At 44.7% G+C, this 20366-nt stretch overlaps 1 protein-coding gene across 1 annotated transcript in view; it reads right to left on the bottom strand.

The window, feature by feature from the left end:
• Nucleotides 1-17357, bottom strand: part of BAZ2A (bromodomain adjacent to zinc finger domain 2A) — a 164923-nt gene extending 147566 nt beyond the window's left edge. The window contains exon 1 of the mRNA XM_073613917.1: nt 17235-17357. The gene's annotated coding sequence lies outside the window, so the exon portion shown is untranslated. The remainder of the gene's footprint in view (nt 1-17234) is intronic.
• Nucleotides 17358-20366: the final 3009 nt, after the last annotated feature.

Below are 20366 nucleotides of genomic sequence, written 5' to 3'. Positions count from 1 at the left end.
CTTAGACCTCATCCACTCTCCCATGTTCCCAGTCATTCTGGGATTACCTTGGCTACAAGCCCATGACCCTCTTATCCAATGGAGCTCGAAGATGGTCTCATTTCCTTCCTCCTACTGTTCTCAACACTGCCGCCCTCAGAGATCCAAGATCTGTGCTACGATCTCAGCTCCTCCGATTGACCTCCAGCATGTCCCCCAGGAGTATCACGAGTTCCAAGAAGTCTTCAGCAAACAAATGGCCGATTGTCTTCCACCTCATCGACCATACGACTGCCCAATCGACCTATTGCCAGGATCAGAAATTCCTTTTGGGCGTATCTTCCCTCTTTCCGAAACAGAGCTGGAGGCTCTCAAACAATATATAGATGAGAATCTGAAAAAAGGGTTCATCCGTCCCTCATCTTCACCTGCCGGAGCAGGTATCTTCTTCGTTGGTAAGAAGGACGGTTCCCTTAGGCCCTGTGTGGATTACCGGCAGTTGAATAATATTACTATCAAAAACCGGTACCCGTTACCGCTCATTCCAGAGTTATTCCAACGCTTTAGGTCAGCCAGAATCTTCTCCAAATTGGATCTCCGAGGGGCATATAACCTTATCCGAATCAGAGCTGGGGATGAGTGGAAGACAGCTTTCAGATCGAGGTTCGGGCATTTCGAATACTTGGTGATGCCCTTTGGGCTCTGCAACGCTCCGGCTACGTTCCAACACCTAGTGAACGACATTTTCCGCAAATACCTAGATGACTTCCTCGTAGTCTACCTGGATGATATCTTAATTTTTTCCTCTACATTGGAACTGCACAGGGATCACGTCAAAACAGTTCTGACCATTTTGAGACAACACAGGCTTTACCTAAAAAGGGAAAAGTGCGAATTTGAAAAATCAGTTGTGCAATTTCTAGGGTTTATCATTTCGGCAAATGGAGTGGAGATGGATCCTCAAAAGATACAGGCTATTCAGGAGTGGCCAGCTCCTTCTGATAAGAAAGGGGTTCAACGCTTTATTGGATTCGCTAACTTCTATCGGAAGTTCATTGTCGGATTCTCTACTATAGTGGCACCCATCACTCAGTTAACACGCCGGCACGGATCATTCCAGTGGTCCCAAGCAGCACAGGAAGCTTTCATGAAGCTAAAGGATCTGTTCAGTTCCGCTCCTATTCTCCGGCATCCTGATCCTTCCCATCCGTTCGTGTTGGAGGTGGATGCATCAGAAATAGCCACGGGGGCAATCCTTTCTCAGAGACAGGGACCCAAGGCCATCTTACACCCAGTTGCATTTGCTTCTCGGAAACTCAGTGCGGCGGAATTAAACTATGACGTAGGTGACAGGGAACTGTTGGCCATAAAATTTGCCCTGGAGGAATGGAGGTACTTACTTGAGGGGGCACTCCATCCGGTGATGATTTTCACCGACCACAAGAATATTGAGTACCTCCGAACAGCAAAACGCCTCAAACCCAGACAAGCTCGTTGGGCCCTGTTCTTTTCGCGCTTCAATTTCCATATCTCTTACAGACCTGGCAAAAAGAATGGAAAAGCAGACGCCCTCTCCCGGATGTTCTCAGCAGAACTCCAGACCTCAGAACCAAGTACAATTCTTGCACCTCACAACTTTCTTGGATTGACACAGACAGACCTGATGTCTTCGATCAAGAGATCATCCAATACATGTACCGATCCGGAGGTACAATCCCTGAGGAAAGATGAGGGCCTCTTTTGGGTCCGGGACAAAATTTTTGTGCCCCAACAAACCCGGTTAACCGCTCTCAAGATGTGCCACGACCATAAATTGGCCGGCCACTTCGGAGTTAGGAAGACAGCTGACTTGATTTCCCGCTCCTTCTGGTGGCCGGGTTGGAGACGAGATTGCAGCGAATATGTGGCCTCTTGTCTCCGTTGTCAACGCAGCAAGGGCCAGAACGCCAGATCCTGGGGTTTACTTAAACCACTCCCTATTCCGGAACGACCATGGTCCGACGTGTCTATGGATTTCATTGTGGATCTGCCAGCCTCAGAAGGCTACACTACCATTTTTGTTGTGGTCGACCGTCTGTCCAAAATGGCCCACTTTCTACCTATGATTGGTACTCCCTCCGCAGCAGAAACAGCCAACGTTTTTCTGAAAGAGGTCATAAGGCTTCACGGGGTACCAAAGAATATAGTGTCTGACAGAGGCGTGCAATTCACGTCCAAATTCTGGAAGGAACTTTGTAAGGCCCTGGATATTAAAGTATGCCTCTCATCAGCCTATCACCCTCAGAGCAATGGCAAAACGGAGAGGACAAATCAGACTTTGGAGCAGTATCTCCGTTGCTTCTGTTCAGGATCTCAGGATGATTGGTCAAAACTTCTTCCATATGCAGAATTTGCGTATAATAACTCAGTTCACGCGGCTACCAACCAGACGCCCTTTTGGGCCAACTGCGGGTTTCACCCCACGTTCCTGACTAAGGACACTCCTGAGGTAACAGTTCCTGCAGTACAGGACAGAATAATATCCTTACAAGCCAATTTTCAGGAGATCCAAAGCATGTTACAAAAGGCTCAGAGGACCTACAAGGAGCAGTATGACCGAGGCAGGAAGGAGAATCCAAAGTTTAACATAGGGGAAGAGGTTTGGTTGTCCACCTCCAATCTCAAGCTGCAGTTACCATCCCGAAAACTAGGACCTAAATTTATTGGTCCTTTCCCTATCAAGAGGATCATCAATCCCGTGGCCATGGAGTTAGCCCTGCCCAAAACGTACAGGATCCATCCTGTCTTTCATGTATCTTTATTGAAACTTGTTGTACCCAGTCCATTTCCAGAAAGAGGAGAGGTTCCTCCCCCACCAATCAGGGTGGACGGTGAGAACGAGTTTGAGGTGGAGGCTATCTTGGGTTGTAGAAGGAGGGGCAGACAACTACAGTACCTGATCCAATGGAAGGGATACCCGCCTGAAGACAATTCATGGGAACCTGCGAAGAACCTACATGCCCCTCGCTTGATTCAAACCTTTCATCAAGACCATCCGGAGTTGATGTCTAGCTTGGGCGTCCGGTGTCCGCCCTTAGGAGGGGGGCACTGTCACGGAAGACAAGTCACCTCCGTCCGCCGGGCCGCTGGGCGCATGCGCAGGGGGTTGTTGTTGAGACGTGCACCCGTGCGCGGCCTGATGGTACGGCGCGCGCGGGTGCACGGCGGCCCGCGTGTGCGTGCCGTCGCCCGTGCGGGTGCCCGGTAGCGCGTCACGCTGACGCGCTTACTGGGAGGTACTTTAGACGACACCAGCGCCCAGTCGGGTTGCTGGTTTGTCGTCAGCTTACCCCGACCTGTGTTTTGAACCCTGCTTACTGTCACTTGTAATACCGACCTCTGCCTGGATATAACGACCACTCTTGCTTGCTGGATACCCTGACCCTCTGCCTGGATATAACGACCACTCTTGCTTGCTAGATACCCTGACCTTCTGCCTGGATACACGACCACTCTTGCTTGCTAGATACCCTGACCCTCTGCCTGGATATAAGACCACTCTTGCTTGCTGACACCCTGATCTTTGGCCTGTTAAAGGATCACTCCAGACCTGTTGGATTTCCTGTCCTCTGCCTGTGCTTCCTACCATAGTTCCCACGGGGCTGCCACCCCCTTGATTCCCTCAGTTCCAAGGACTTCCTTATCACCAGTCTGTTATCTCTTAACCTTTACCCTTGCATCTCCAGGCACTTCTTCAGAAGACTCTCCACCATCCAAGCCATCCTACAGCTTACCGGAGACCCGTGCCTCCGCGTGCTTCCGATCCCCTGTCTCACTCTCGGGGGTTCGGGTGCGCGTGGTCGTAAGGGCAAGCCGCTCTCGGCATCTCGGCCTTGGTAAGTATTGGCGTGACAAATACATCCTGTGCTCAAATAAATTGTGTCTAATACTGCACTTAGAGTGGCGCGTTTTTGTGCTTTCTCTCCCATGACACTGGAGAGGGAAAATAGTTAATTAGGCCCAATTTGGACATTTTCACTTAGGGGTGTACTCACTTTTGTTGCCAGCGGTTTAGACATTAATGGCTGCGTGTTGAGTTATTTTGAGGGGACAGCAAATTTACACTGTTATACAAGCTGTACACTCAATGCTTTACATTGTAGCAAAGTGTCATTTCTTCAGTGTTGTCACATGAAAAGATGTAATAAAACATTTACATAAATGTGAGAGGTGTACTCACTTTTGTGAGATAATGTATTTGCTTCAGATGGGCTTGTAATGTACCCCACAAGCTCCCTGGATGACCTTATATGCTCCTGGGATGGCACTATGGATCTACTGCTATTGAATATCATTTGTAAATCCTTTTTTTAATGGCTAAGTGTGTAAGACATGTTTGGTCAGCACCCTTGCAGAACCAGCAATAGGGTCTTAGGCAGCCAAGGCCTACTGATGCACGTGAGGGGGGCGAAGACTGTCCCGTGTAGTCTGATTCAATAGACGAGCTACTGTAGCTCAAATTGCTGAAAAAGGGAACGTTGGTTCCTATAGAAACATGAAAACACACAGTGCATTGCAGTTTGTTGCATATGGGGCTTTATAGCCACAGACCGGTCAGGGTGCCCATGATGACCTGTGTCCACAGCCAAAGGCACCTGCAATGTGCATGTGAGCATCAGAACTGGAACACAGAGCAATATAAGAAGGTGGCCTGGTCTGGTAAATTGTGTTTTCTTTTACATACAGTGGATGTCCAGGTGTGTGTGCGTCGCTTACCTAGGGAAGAGATGGCACCAGGATGCTCTATGGGAAAAGGGCAAGCCGGTGGAGTGTGATGCTTCAGGCAATGTTCTGCTTGTAAACCTTGGGTCCTGCCGTTAATGTAGATGTTTCTTTGGAGTCCATGCCTCTACAGGTCAGGGCTGTTTTGGCCGCAAAAGGGGGGCCTACTCAATATTAGGTGAGTGGTCATAATGTTATGGCTAATCGTTGTGAATACAGTATATATAGACAGTGCCTTGAAAAAGTATTCATACCCTTGAAATTTTCCACATTTTGTCATGTTACAACCAAAAACGTAAATTTATTTTATTGGTATTTTATGTGGTAGACCAACACAAAGTGACACATAATTGTAAAGTGGGAGGAGAATGATAACTGGTTTTCGAGACTTTTTACAAATAAATATGTGAAAAGTCCACCTAAACTGACAGGCCGGCAAGGAGTGCTTTAATAAGAGAAGCAGCCAAGAGGCCCATGGTAACTCTGGAGGTGCTGCAGAGATCCACAGCTCAGGTGGGAGAATCTGTCCACAAGACAACTATTAGTCGTGCACTCCACAAATCTGGCCTTTATGGAAGAGTGGCAAGAAGAAAGCCATTGTTGGAAGGAAGCCATAAGAAGTCCCGTTTGCCGTTTGCCTGAAGCCATGTGGGGCACAAAGCAAACACGTGGAAGAAGTTGCTCTGGTCAGATGAGACCAAATTGAACTTTTTGGCCTAAAAACAAACACTATGTGTGGCAGAAAACTAACACTGCACATCACCCCGAAATTTCAAGGGTTAGCAATACTTTTTTTAAGGCACTGTAAATATATATATGGGGCCTGTAGTTAAAAATACATTTAGGGTTCTTTTATAATTCATTTTGATGACATAGTTAAACTGTACTCTGTGTTGAAATGATTATACACACATTCTTTAAAATATTATAATCACAAAGTATAGTATCACTGTTGAATTTTGTGTAACAGATAAATGTGTCAGTTTGCATTTTCACATACACAAGTTTATCTGTTGTATCTACCATGCTAAAGCTAGGTTTTAATTCTAGAACTGAGGCAATGTATATTGAAAAAAGAAAAATTGGGCCTGCACATACTGTAACTGCATTCCTGTAAATTACAAGAGAACAGACATTTTTAAACATAGGAATATGCCATTCCTAATATGGGACACTGAGGAAGGAGGAAAAAAAATGAAAACTTCATCAGTTACAGAGCGCCATTGTTCTTACTACTATACCTGTGTTCCCCAAAGGGTGGAATGTGTAGCACTGCTGATATTCAATACTACTCAGTGAAGCTCAGAAAATATGGGCAGGATTACCATCAGTTTAGCTGTCAGCGACAGGTATTAAAATGAATATGTTGATTTCATCTTTAGTCAGGAAATGTTTGCTTGTATAGATCAGTTGATGTTTTATTACAAATTTTTGAGAAGGTTTGTTGGCATTACTAATAGCGCCAAAGCGTACATTGAATGATTTTCAACATTTTATAACTGCTATTATTTTACTGTAAGAATATAAATTGTAGTGACAGCAACTATTTTGTGTTCATTTTTCTTCATGTAATAAATGTCTACTACATGCAGTAAAAGTTATTTGTGTCAAAGCTTCTGTGCCAAAAACATCCACTTTGCAGGAGCCATAAAATTATGTACCGTTGCTTATATAGGCTCTAATGGTCATTTGGAGATCACACTGTCCTTAATGGGACAATTCACAGCACTCGCCCCTGCCAGGCAGCAAAGGGGCCTTTATGAAACCTGCTTCCACAAATAAAGAAAAAATGTAGCTCTTAGTTGCATATTTAGCACGGAAAACCTGTATGGAAAGCATACAACACCTCTCTTACTAATTAGAAATTACCAAGCTGCTAATGACATGTGTTACACACCAGAGATCTCAATTGTCCTTTACTGTTCTTGGCCATGACTTGGGTATGCTGAATCTGAAAAGGTGGGTTGGAGTATTTTCTAGGCTACTTGCATACTCTCAGTTTTGTCATTCGTACATTTGTCAAAGTGTTGTACTCTCATGGTGTCACACCACTCGCATGGTGTCACACTTTAGAGGCACCTCAAAAGAGGTGGGTTGCTACCATCTATGTAACGAACACAAAGCATTCTCTGAATGGCACAAAGGCCGTACAGCTGACTTCCTATGTTCAGAATGCAGCAGGCCAGCCAGCTGGTGCAGGATCTAGAAGCAAGTGGAGATCACTGGAGTGGCAGTGTCTACTTCAGTGATTTCAAGCTTCCAGAGGCATTGGCCAGGTATGCTATACAGGCGGTCCCTGGGTTATAAACAGGATAGGGTCTGTAGGTTTGTTCTTAAGTTGAATTTGTTTGTAAGTCGAAACAGGTACATTTTTTAGGTATATCATTTCAAAAGGTGTAGGTGTGGCGCTGTTCTCTTATTTTAAAGTATATGTGATTCCAAGTCACTTGCTAGTCACTGCTTCAGATATATAAACAAACTTGAGTGCAATATTAATGCTACATGTGCAAACAATGATCATATGAAATAATAATAAACTGGTGCCGAAATTGATCAATAGTATTAAATGAATTAATCAATAATTAAATGGATTAAATATAAAGTGATCTGTGCTCTTCATTTATGTGTGACTTCAATCCTTAAATTCAGTATATATTAGCCAAATAATACAGTCCTTGAAAATATATACATATATACAGTGGTTTAACAGGACAGGTTCCACTCAAAACAGGCCTTGCCATGGTTGACCAAAGAGGTTGAGTGCACGTGTTCAGCATTATATCCAGAGGTTGTCTTTGGGAAATAGATGTATGAGTGCTGCCAGCATTGCTGCAGAGGTTGAAGGGGTGGGGGGGTAAGCCTGTTAGTGCTCAGACTATACGCCGCACACTGCATCAAATTGGTCTGCATGGCTGTAGTCCCAGAAGGAAGTCTCTTCTAAAGATGATGCACAAGAAAGCCCGCAAACAGTTTGCTGAAGACAAGCAGACTAAGGACATGGATTACTGGAACCATGTCCTGTGGTCTGATGAGACCAAGATAAACAGATTTGGTTTAGATGGTGTCAAGCGTGTGTGGCGGCAACCAGGTAAGGACAAGTGTCGCTTGCCTACAGTTAAGCATGGTGGTGGGAGTGTCATGATCTGGGGCTGCATGAGTGCTGCTGTCACTAGGGAGCTACAGTTCATTGAGGGAACCATGAATGCCAACATATACTGTGACATACTGAGGCAGAGCATGACCCCCTCCCTTCGGAGACTAGGCCTCAGGGCAGGATTCCAACATGATAAGGACCCCAAACACATCTCCAAGATGACCACTGCCTTGCTAAAATGCTGAGGGTAAAGGTGATGGACTGGCCAAGCATGTCTCCAGACCTAAACCTTATTGAGCATCTGTGGGGCATCCTCAAACGGAAGGTGGAGGAGCGCAAGCCTCTAACATCCATCAGCTCTGTGATGTCGTCATGGAGGAGTGGAAGAGGACTCCAGTTGCAACCTGTGAAGCTCTGGTGAAATCCATGCCCAAGAGGGTTAAGGTCGTTGCTAGAAAATAATGGTGGCCACACAAAATATTGACATTTTGGGCCCAATTTGGACATTTTCACTTAGGGGTGTACTCACTTTTGTTGCCAGCGGTTTAGACATTAATGGCTGTGTGTTGAATTATTTTGAGGGGACAGTAAATTTATACTGTTATACAAGCTGTACACTCAATACTTTACATTGTACAAAAGTGTCCTTTCTTCAGTGTTGTCACATGAAAAGATATAATAAAATATTTACAAAATGTGAGGGGTGTACTCACTTATGTGAGATACTGTGTGTGTGTGTGTGTATATATATATATATATATATATATATATATATATATATATATATATATATATAGGTTTGCAATGTTTTTGTATATTTATACACACGTTTTGCCTTTAATTTCTATTTTAAACTGAATGGGTTGATATACAAGATGAGGATTTACATATACTTTTGTAGCACCCTCTACCTTAGGTAGGTTGCCAGACGTAATTGTTTTTTTTTTTTGTTACAGCCAGTGCAGGTAAATTTAGGCAGGAGTAGCTGAAAGCTAGGCCTGGTTTGTTTTTGATCTGGGGGCTGTCATGGCCTTTGAGGGAGCCCCCTTCTGGGGGGGGGGGGTTGTGTCCTTGGGCCTGGAGCTCGGGAGCTGGGAAGGAACCTCTCCATACAACCCAAACGATGGGTGTCCTGAACAGGAGCAGGAGAAAGACAGCGGGGAACATTGCCGGACAAGTCATCAGGAGGGATTCATCTGGGGTCGGTGAGTGACAGGCACAGTCAGAAGATCTGGGATCGACATGCCAGGAGTGGATATAGAGCCAGAAGGAGAGACTGATGTCGCTGGGTTTAGAGACAAGTTGCTGCAGCCAGGAGGGTTGGCAGAGCTTGCACAGGACTGACTGGGACCAGTAGTCTACCAAGTTACAGCTAGCACAGAAAATACTCTTTTCATTGCTATTGGTTGCTACACCAAAGGGGACTGCAGACCCCTGCCAGCAAATGGTGAATCTTGAACTGTTAGGGCTTATTCAGAGTGGGGCCTAACCATGTGCTAGCAGTGTTAGGAATCAAGCATTGCAGTAGAGAATGCAGCGTTCATAAGTAATGTGCTGGAGGAGTATGGAGCTTTAGAGACTGAAAGTACAGATTCCAACCATCTTTTTCATCTGTTTGAATTCATTTATCTGGGCATCCCATGTTCCCTTTACCCCATCCAAGTTAAATCCCCCAATAAACAACAAAAAAAAGCTGATGGACTGTTCATTGTCTAGTAAAGTGTGACTGGAAGTGAATGCCTGGTTGAGCAGGGCGACAGGTGGAACTACTACACTCAGCAACCCTATGGGGGCACCGCTACATTTGGAGGTCTCACAGAGATCCCCCTTGTCACGGGAAACCTGATGGTCATTGCCCCTAGCAACAGAAGAGAGGGGAACTCAGGTTAACCTGCCATCATCAAGGATTACACCCGGGGAAAGGACTTGTGTGTTTGCCAACATTTCATTGTTTAACAAGTGCCGTTGTCCATAGCAACCAACAAGGACTGTTGTTTAGTTACTGTCCCTGCTACCCAGTTACCCCAATCAGTGCTTGGATGGACACTTGTACCAATCCTGCAATTCACACACCTTTTTTGGAGCCTGTTTGTTCGGGAAGGGGTCCCTCCCATCAGGAGCAGAAGAAGGATTGTTCATTGTTAAAATATGTATATTTTGTTATTGTTGTTCTGTTTGTTAGGTTATAGTTCCCTTCTGACAGAACAAAGCAACCAAAAATGTATACAGTGCCCTGAAAAAGTATTCACACCCCTTCAAATTTTCCACATTTTGATATGTTACAACTAAAACGTAAATGTATTTTATTGAGATTTTATGTGATAGACCAGGGGTCTCCAAACTTTTTAGCCTGAGGGCCACATTGTAGATTTTACAAATATTTGCGGGCCAAAAAAAAAATGTATTTATAAATAAACGAACAAAATTTAAATAATCTCATCATAGCCTTTCCGCATGTCTGTGTCCCCGTCAGTGTTTCCTTGCACATTGTGTCCCCATCAGAGCATTTCCACACATCTGTGTCCTCCATTAGAGCCTTTCAAGATGTCTGTGTCCCCACCAGACCCTTCCACACATCTGTGTCCCTATTAGAGCCTTTCCGCACCTCTGTGTCCCCCATCAGAATCTCCCCAATACCAGTGTCCCCATCAGAGTCTCCCCATCAACATTGTCCCCATCATCAGTGTCCCCAGTTTCAGTCTCCCCAGTATCAGTGTCCCCAGCAGAGTTTACAAATCCTCAGTGTCCCTGTCAGCAGTCTCCTCATTATCAGTGTCCCCAGCAGTCTCCCCATCAACAGTGTCCCCAGCAGTCTCCCCACCATCAGCCCATCATCAGTGTCCCCAGCAGTCTCCCCATCATCAGTGTCCCCAGCAGTCTCCCAACCATCAGTGTCCCCAGCAGTCTCCCCATCATCAGTGTCCCCAGCAGTCTCCCCACCATCAGTGTCCCCAGCAGTCTCCCCACCATCAGTGTCCCCAGCAGTCTCCCCACCATCAGTGTCCCCAGCAGTCTCCCCATCATCAGTCTCCCCACCAGTGTCCCCAGCAATGGCCCCATCATCAGCATCCCCAGCAAAGTCTCCTGTACATGTATATTTACCATTTGCCACTTGCCTCTTGCCACTTGCCTCTTGCCTCTTGCCTCGAGCAGCTCTCCTGCACCTCCCAATTCACGCCCGCTGCTACATACGTGGAAGGATCTCTAATACAAAGAGCGGGCGGGACGCCGGGAGGTGCCACGCTGATGACGTCATTGGTTACTAGGACAGGCAGTCCCAAGCAGCCAATCCTCAGCATAGTGTGACAGCATGGGAGGGTGTGGTGGAGCGGCTTTGTTTGCGGGACCTGGCAGTCATACTGCCGATCTGCTGCTTTTAAAGGCAGCAGATCAGCAATGCTATGCGTCTGGGTGAGCCGCGGGCCAGAAAAAAGGCACAAGCGGGCCGGATGTGGCCTACGGGCCGGGGTTTGGAGACTCCTGTGATAGACCAACACAAAGTGGCACATAATTGTGAAGTGGAAAGAAAATGATAAATGGTTTTCCAAATTTTTTACAAATAAATATATGAAAAGTGTGGCATGTATTTGTGTTCACCCCCCTTTACTCTGATACTCCTAATTAATATTTAGTGAGACCAATTGCCTTCAGAAGTCACCTAATTAGTAAATAGAGTCCACCTGTGTGTAATTTAATCTCAGTATAAATATAGCTGTTCTGTGAAGCCCTCAGAGGTTTGTTAGAGAACCTTAATGAACAAACAGCATCATGAAGGCCAAGGAACACACCAGACAGGTCAGGTAAAAGGTTGGGGAGAAGTTTAAAGCAGGGTTAGGATATAAAAAAATATCCCAAGCACTGAACATATCCCGGAGCACTGTTTAATCCATTATATGAAAATGTAAAGAGTATGGCACAACTGAAAACCTAACAAGACATGGCTGTCCACCTAAACTGACAGGCCAGGCAAGGAGAGCATTAATCAGAAAAGCAGCCAAGAGGCCCATAGTAACTTTGGAGGAGCTGCAGAGATCCACACCTCAGGTGGGACAATCTGTCCACAGGACAACTATTATAGGGCGTACACACGGTCGGACTTTGTTCGGACATTCCGACAACAAAATCCTAGGATTTTTTCTGACGGATGTTGGCTCAAACTTGTCTTGCATACACACGGTCACACAAAGTTGTCGGAAAATCCGATCGTTCTGAACGCGGTGACGTAAAACACGTACGTTGGGACTATAAACGGGGCAGTGGCCAATAGCTTTCATCTCTTTATTTATTCTGAGCATGCGTGGCACTTTCTCTGTCGGATTTGTGTACACACGATCGGAATTTCCGACAACGGATTTTGTTGTCGGAAAATTTTATCTCCTGCTCTCCAACTTTGTGTGTCGGAAAATCCGATGCAAAATGTCCGATGGAGCCCCCACACGGTCGGAATTTCCGACAACACGCTCCGATCGGACATTTTCCATTGGAAAATCCGACCGTGTGTACGGGGCATAAGTCTGCCTGTATGGAAGAGTGGCAAGAAGAACGCCATTGTTGAAAGAAAGCCATAAGAAATCCCATTTGCAGTTTGCGATAAGCCATGTGGGAGACACAGCAAACATGTGGAAGAAGGTGCTCTGGTCAGATGAGGAGACCAAAATTTAACTTTTTGACCTAAAAGCAAAATGCTATGTGTGACGGAAAACTAACACTGCACATAACCCTGAACACACCATCCCCACTGTGAAACATGGTGGTGGCAGCATCATGTTGCGGGCATACTTTTCTTCAGCAGGGTCAGGGAAGCTGGTCAGAGTTGATGGAAAGGTGGATGGAGCCAAATACAGGGAAATCTTAGAAGAAAACTTGTTGGAATCTGCAAACGACTTGAGACTAGGGTGGAGGTTCACCTTCTAGCAGGAAAACGACCCTAAATATACAGCCAGAGCTACAATGGAGTAGTTTAGATCAAAGCAATTGTATCTGTTAGAATGGCCCAGTCAAAGTCTAGACCTAAATCTAATTGAGAATCTTTTGAAAATTGCTATTCACAGACGCTCTCCAGCCAATCTGACAGAGCTTGAGCTATTTTGCAAAGAAGAATGGGCAGATCATTCCCCACCTCACAGCTTCTGTGAGCTGCAGGTTGGAGAATGATCTGGCCCACAGCTCATTGGGGTACAAAAAGCAAGAGTTCAGGGTTTTGGTTAGAGGTGAGTTTGGAGTATGCCCAAACTCATCTCTACTGAAAATACTAAAGCTATTAACTGCTTGCCGACCGCCTCACAACGATATACGTCGGCAGAAGGGCTCGTACAGGCAGAATCACGTACCTGTACGTTCCCCTTTAAAAGGCAGTCAGCGCGCGCCCACGGCAAGCTCCGTGACTCGGGTCGCGGGTTCCGCGGACTCGATCGCCGCAGGGATACCCGCGATCGCCTCACGGGGAGGAAGAACGGGGAGATGCTAATGTAAACAAGCATCTCCCCATTCTGCCTAGTGACAGTGTCACGGATCTCTGCTCCCTGTCATCGGAGCAGAGATGAGTGACGTGTCATAATCTGTTTAAGAAATAACAAAAATTGGTGGCCTCCATACTTCATTTACCACAATTTAAATATTAATTCTGGGTGAATTGACTTGTTATAAACAAGTGTTAATTTTGACGTTAAATTTCAGTTTAGTTTTAGTCATAGTCCTTTGACAAAAATGCCATTTTAGTTTTAGTCGTATTTTAGTCATTTAAATTGTTTTAGATTTGGTCACATTTTAGTCGAGTAAAATTTCTCTAAAGTTTCCAAACTCTTTATATACTCCTGGAGTAAAAATCTAATAACATGTACATGGGGATAGGCAAGTAAATGGGAGTGAGGGAGTGCACAGAGAACTGGTCTGGAGAGGCTGTTATTTTATACAGTGCTAAGCACTGCTACCTTCCTAGGAGGGGAAACACTCACCATGTGGTTTGCAGGGCATTGTTCCAGAACTCCCATCTTTGTAGGGCATTGTTCCAGAACTCCCAGCTTTGCATGGCATTGTTCCAGAACTCCCAGGCAGCAGGCAGACAGAGGGAGCCTGCGTCCCTCAACCAATACAGCTTGTCAGGTGGCAGGGGCTTTAAAGCGTTTGTTACCCCAACACTTCATATTTCTGATATGTGCCTGCTGCACCATGTACTTGTATGATAATTTATCCTCTTCTCTTTTTATTGCTTCCTGTGTGTGAAATCCCCTGTGTTCCTGCTAGTCCCCTAGCTTGCTCTCCTATTAAAAACTGATCACACTAAGCAGGAGAACACACCATGGTCAGTTATCTAGCTATGCTGGGAACTCAGTGTACTCTCCTCCAATGATCAGACTTGTTCTGACATGCCCCCCACTGCACAGCCATTAATTGAGAAGATCAGTGTGATGCTGCTTCTCCTCCCCCCAGCTCTTATGCAGCTGAGAACAGAGAGAATGTGATCACAAAAAAAAAAAAAAAGTATTTATAATGGTTTTTTATAGCTAAAAAAATGTTCTATTTTAAACTGATGGGGTTGTTTCACAAGGTGATGGTTTACAATCACTTTAACAGAGAGGCCGAGCTTTGAGGAAAGCGGATGTTCAGGTGGGTCCCTCCCGCACATTTTCATTCTGTTTTGTTTATTGATGAAAATTGGAATTGATTTTCGTCATGGTTCATCAATTGACTTAATATGAATTATATTTTCTTTTAGTTTTTGTCACTGAAAGCATGCAGCTGATGAAAGTGTTTTCGTCTACTAAATTAACATTGTTAGAAACATGAATCCTGCACCTTTGCAATGTTTGTCCAGTGTAAGGAAGTCTTTCTTAACATATTTAATATGAAGGAACCTTTGAAATAACTTTCTGGTCTCAGGGAACCCCTGATAATAATCAGTACAGTAAAACCTTGGATTGCGAGCATAATTTGTTCCGGAAACATGCTTGTAATCCAAAGCACTTGTATATCAAAAAGCGAATTTCCCCATAACAAATAATGGAAACTCAGATGATTCGTTCCACAACCATTTATTCATAAGTCCTTCAGTCTAGAGTTTATATAAAAAGATTATAGCAATGTGACCAGGTTGTGTAACCATAAAATGTCCTTCCACAAATGGCAGCCTCCACAAGGGGATTAGAAGCAAAATCCAGCAGGAGCTACAGTGTATAAAAGAGAAGAGGTGCCTCGAAGTGTAGCAATATGGTAACACTTAATGAAGGTACAACATTTAGCAACTCACATGGTTGATGATTAAAAGAGGCACATCTAAGTATGCAGGCATCCAGGGTAAAGCTGTCCACATAGACCGTCCTCCGCACTGCCAGCTATCACAGCTGTCATCTGCAATCGTGACCGGGAAGACTACTCTGCAGTAGAGCGATTTGAAAGCAAGGCACGCAGCATGGAAGGGATGACGTCGTGGTGCGGAGGACGGTCTATTTGGACAGCTTTACCCCGGATACCTGCATACTCAGATGTGCCTGTTTTAATCATCAACCATGTGAGTTGCTAAGTGTTGTACCTTCATTAAATGTAACCATATTGCTACACTTCGAGGCGCCTCTGTTCTGTTTTATACTCAGTTGTGACATGACGCTACTTATATATCAAGACATCGCTTGTATAGCAAGTCAAAATTTTGTTAAAAGTTTTGCTTGTTTTGCAAAACGCTCTCAAACCAAGTTACTCTCAAACCAAGGTTTTACTGTATATCTAAAGCTCATGGTACATTAGCGTGATGGTCAGTGGAAAGAATGCTCCACACATCTGTAGTCATTTGGAAGGAAGTTCTCATTGCTCAAGAAGCCCCCCGCAACCTATGAAGGAACCCTAGGGTTTCCACAGAACCCTAGTTGAGAAAGGATGCTGTAAAGAGAATATTTCTAGAGATGTTCAGTAGAAAGGTGGAATTTCCTTCAGCGTTTGTAAAGGTATAATGTTGCTACCTTCTCTCTCCACTTGGATGAACTCTGTCTTGCTTCCACATGATGCTCTGCCAGTGTTCACCTTCTGCCAGGAGCTGCAGTCACCCACTGAGTTTATCAGGTGCAGCACACAACAGATGGGACGCCTGCTCTGCGCCTCTGTGGAGAAGAATCACCTACATACAATCACATAATGCCATCCATCTAAGAACAAGCAGACACACAGCTCCCATCCGCCCCTCATCTCTGGTCACGAATCAGTCTGCGCTCCTTCCTTCCAGTCCCCTCTCTCCCTCCCTTTTGGAAATTTCACAAGCTCAGGCAAAAACTAAAATTGGCTAAACCTGTTTTCATTCACAAGCTGCCAGTGTTTTCTTATTTTATTTTTAAACCTACATCATAAACCTCACAAAGTCAAAAGCTCTGGATAGTGGGCTTGGCCCATCCTACAACCTAGGGGCTCCAGCACCCTCTTACAAGCCCTGATTAATGCAGGAAGCTGAAGATCTGACATCTTTATTTATTCTACAGCACAATATGACTGCACTGTATATTCTGTAATAAGAGGGGAGGGGAAGTGTGTGCACGCTAATTTAGCAGCTGGGAACAGAAGAGGCGAGGCACCCTTGAGTCGGCCTCAGCTCTTCTCCCAATGTATATCTTAAACCTCTGATCTGCCCTGTCTGTAGACGCTGAATTGTCCAAATGTAGAAGTGATTTAGAATTTGTATAAGGGTCCTTAATATCCTGCAACTTCCTTAAGATGAAGATTTTGAAAGATAGGAAATTAAGATAATAAATACATTGAACTAGATCATGGGTAATAATATTGTTTGTGAATGCACAACTCAGATTGTCTATCGATTGATTATTATTATACAGGATTTTAATAGCACCGACAGTTTATGCAGCACTTTACAACATAAGGGCAGACAGTACAATTACAGCACAGTTTAATACAGTAAGATTCAGAGAGCCCGATTGATCCTTCAATCATAGTTATAGGATAGGTAGAAGTTGGATAACAATAGGTTACCGCCTAAAGATTCTATTACCTTTTATTATTGATCACCAATCAACCCCATCCATAATACTTACTGAATATATAAGAGGTTAACTCTAAGCTTCAGTATTAGGAATGGGAGAGCGGGATTGGTTAACGTTAACGATGATGCTGACCTAACTTCCTAACAACCAGTTTTGTGGGTCAGGAAAGCTCGCTAATCTCGCCAGGCTGCACGTGTCCATCTGTATGCAGGACAGGCAGGGAGGAGAGTAGGCATCAGACAGGAGATTTTAGAAAGTGATTCTAGATTGTGAGAGAAGGCCTGTGCGACCCAGCAGGCACCAGCTGCTGTCGGCAGCTGCAGGAAACGAAACTGGGGCTGCCTGCAAAGTGTTGTATGAGAACAATCAGGATGGGGTGCAGTTTGTAGAGCAGGGAGCTGTCTGGGGGGCAGGTCACTCACCTGGATATTCTGTTCTGAAGCTCAAGTGCAGCGAGGAGTTAAAGAAGGGGTGTAGCTCGGGTTCTCCCTCCACCCTCTCTCTCTCTCTATGTGTGTGTCTCTTGCTGGAAGCAGGTGGCTGATATTGCTTTGCTGCTGATGTCACTGTATTCACTGCCCATCATTTCCATCCAGCAGCTAGATTAACATGAATTATTTAAAGAAACAGGATCCATTTTCATCAATGGGGAGGTGGGAGGCACAATGTGATTAAAAATAACAAATAGTACTGGGGACTGCAAGGAGCGCTGTTCAGGGCATTTATTTTGCCCTGAAAAAATAAACTATCAGGGATATAGAAACTAAAGGGAAAGTCGTTGTATGCAGAAAGGAAAAAAATATTAAATACAGAAAGTGCTTATTTCTACAATAGTAAATAAACATTACATTTACAGTACTGATAGAGGGAAATATTCAGTGTGTATGAATTTACTTTAAGTGATTGTAAAGGATCGTTTTTTATTTTTAAAAATAACAAACATCCACTGTGCAGCTCGTTTTGCACAGAGTGGCCCCGAACATCCTGTTCTGGGGTCCCCAGGCGGCTCTTGCAGCTCCTCCCCACATCAGATAACCCCCTAGGAAAAGCGGTCTCCCGAGAGGGTTACCTTGCGGGTGCGCTCCCGAGTCCAGCATTTGTGTCCACAGACACGAATGCCGGACTCGGCCCCGCCCCCCGACACCCGCGTCATTGGATTTGATTGACAGCAGCGGGTGCCAATGGCTGCGCTGCTATCAAACTATCCAATCCAGAGCCGGGACCCCGTGCAAAGAGACAGCGTATCCCTGTCGAGGAGATGAAGGGGTTCAGGTAAGTAAAACGGGGGGCTGGGGGCCAGTGACTTCCAGGTGTTTTTTCACCTTAATGTATAGGATGCATTAAGATGAAAAAACACAAGGGTTTACAACCCCTTTAGGGGTGCCAGTACAATTTTCCTTTAATTTGGATTGCAGCAGAAGTTCAGAAAGCACTACTGTTATGTCTGCTTTTTTTTTTTTGCGGAAAGGTAATTTTACATTGCGGAATCGCGCTTCAACTGCTCACTGTTGCGGTGCAGCCCTGCTTGATCTCAATGGGACGGTGCTTCTTGTCAAACTCTGCAGCCCAAGCTAAAATCGCCACGGCCACGAAGCAAAGCATCACAGTCGCAGTATGTGTACAGCCCTGTTAGGCTGCAGTGTAAAGGCCCGTACACACGATACAAAAATCGGAAGTAAAATTTCGTCCGACAAACCATCTGCCGATTTTCAGATAATTAGTACGGTGCTTTCAGCAGTCAATTTCGGTTTTTCGTCTGACAAAAGCGGGATGTGCAGACTATAAAATTTTTGTCGGATGTGAACACAACGCCCGATTTTTGTATAATTAGTACGGTTTTCATACGAAAAAAATAGTAAGAGCAAGACTACGCATGCTCAGAAACAAAAGAATACATACAAAACTATTCAACACAGTACATCACTTCTGAAGTTGTATTCTGTGGTATGAGAATTTTAGTATGGTGAGTAACCTCTTCACTTTCGACGTGAGACTAGCATGCAACAAAAAATGGACGAAAGGTCGTCCGAAAATCTGATCGTGTGTATGAGGCTTTAGACTGTTGATGACCGTTTGGGGAAAGGTAAAACGACAGTGCAGTCACCTATTCTTACCACTTCCCAGATGCCAGTGTGAAAGAGCCCTTAAAGAGACACTAATCAATATCTGTATTCTCTGAAAAAGGAAAAAAAAATTCATACACATCCACTATTTAATGGCGCAGTAATCTCTTTTTCATGAAGTTGTTTTTCACTGTGTTTTTCTGCCTACTTGTTACATCCTTTGTAAGCCCCTGAACCTTTCCTTTTCCCCTCACTTCCATTTGTTTTGAATGAGCACTGCACATGAATTATCGTCATGTGTTCTGTTCTATGCACACTATAAATCCCATGGTCATAGCCTCTAGTCCATCTCAGGGGCGATGGCTGTATTCCTACATACAGTGGGATCGTGGTGAATGAATGTAACCACCCTCTAAAGCCGGGTACACACAACGTTTTTATTTACGTGCAACCCTGTAGGATGCACGAAACAAAACTGGCAGCTCCTGACGGAGCCGCTATACTAACCATGCAAGTTTAGTCCAGCAATCTCCCCTGCCAGAATACTCAGATCAGCGCTCTCTGGCTAAGAGCGCTGATTGGGGGGGGGGGCGGTCGGATGCTGGTTCTCCAGCATGCACGTCCAACAGAAGCCGGCCAAATTGTCATACACACAGGCCGAATGTCGGCAGTTTTATTTTTAACCGGCCGTTATTTCCTGACATTCGGCCCGTGTGTAGGGGAACTAACAGGAAGTTGGATCACCAAACAAAAGGAATTTGCAGATTTGGAGGAGGCCGAGAGCAATAGAAGGTACTGTTTGAGTTAATAATACATACTTGAATAGAATATATTTTTTAAACCAGTTTAGTTTCACTTTAAATGAGGAGAATACAGTCTGCGTACAGATAAACATTAATCAGCAGCTCACTGGTATGGTCGGTATTATTTCTGTGACATTACCAGCAGAGAAGGACCCACAGGGTAAGTTTTGATCCCTCTGAAAGAAATCCCAGTAAAACAGCTCCAGCTGAGTACTTAAAATGTATCTCTAGGCCAGTTGTGGTTGACTTAAAATAATAGAGGGCCTCAAGTGCGGCCCGACGCTTCAGGGGCGGCACAAGACAACAGCATAATAAACAGCATGTTTTTGTGTTTCAAGGTTTATTGTGTCTTTAGGCAGCCCACTTAAAATTAATGGGCTTTAAGACATCTCAATGCTCAAAACTTTATAATCTGCTACATTTTTTATTGAAGAGAACGATGGAGTCAACGTTGGTGTCAGTGGATGCAATAAAGAACTCCTGCATTCCAGTATAACCCCCAGCATTTGTCGATGACCGCAATATTAACATTCAGCATTTGTCAGTGACCACAATAATAACCCCCTACATTGGTGTCAGTGACCACAATATTAACCCTCGCCATTGGTGTCAGTGACTGCAATAAAAATAATGGTGTCAGTATTGGTGTCATTGACTGAAATAATAACCCCCAGAATTGGTGTCAATG

Source organism: Aquarana catesbeiana, linkage group LG02, assembly GCF_042186555.1.
Source record: "Aquarana catesbeiana isolate 2022-GZ linkage group LG02, ASM4218655v1, whole genome shotgun sequence".
NCBI lineage: Eukaryota > Metazoa > Chordata > Amphibia > Anura > Ranidae > Aquarana > Aquarana catesbeiana.
The sequence above is the reverse complement of the archived record's forward strand: the minus strand, read 5'-3'. Positions and strand labels throughout refer to the sequence as shown.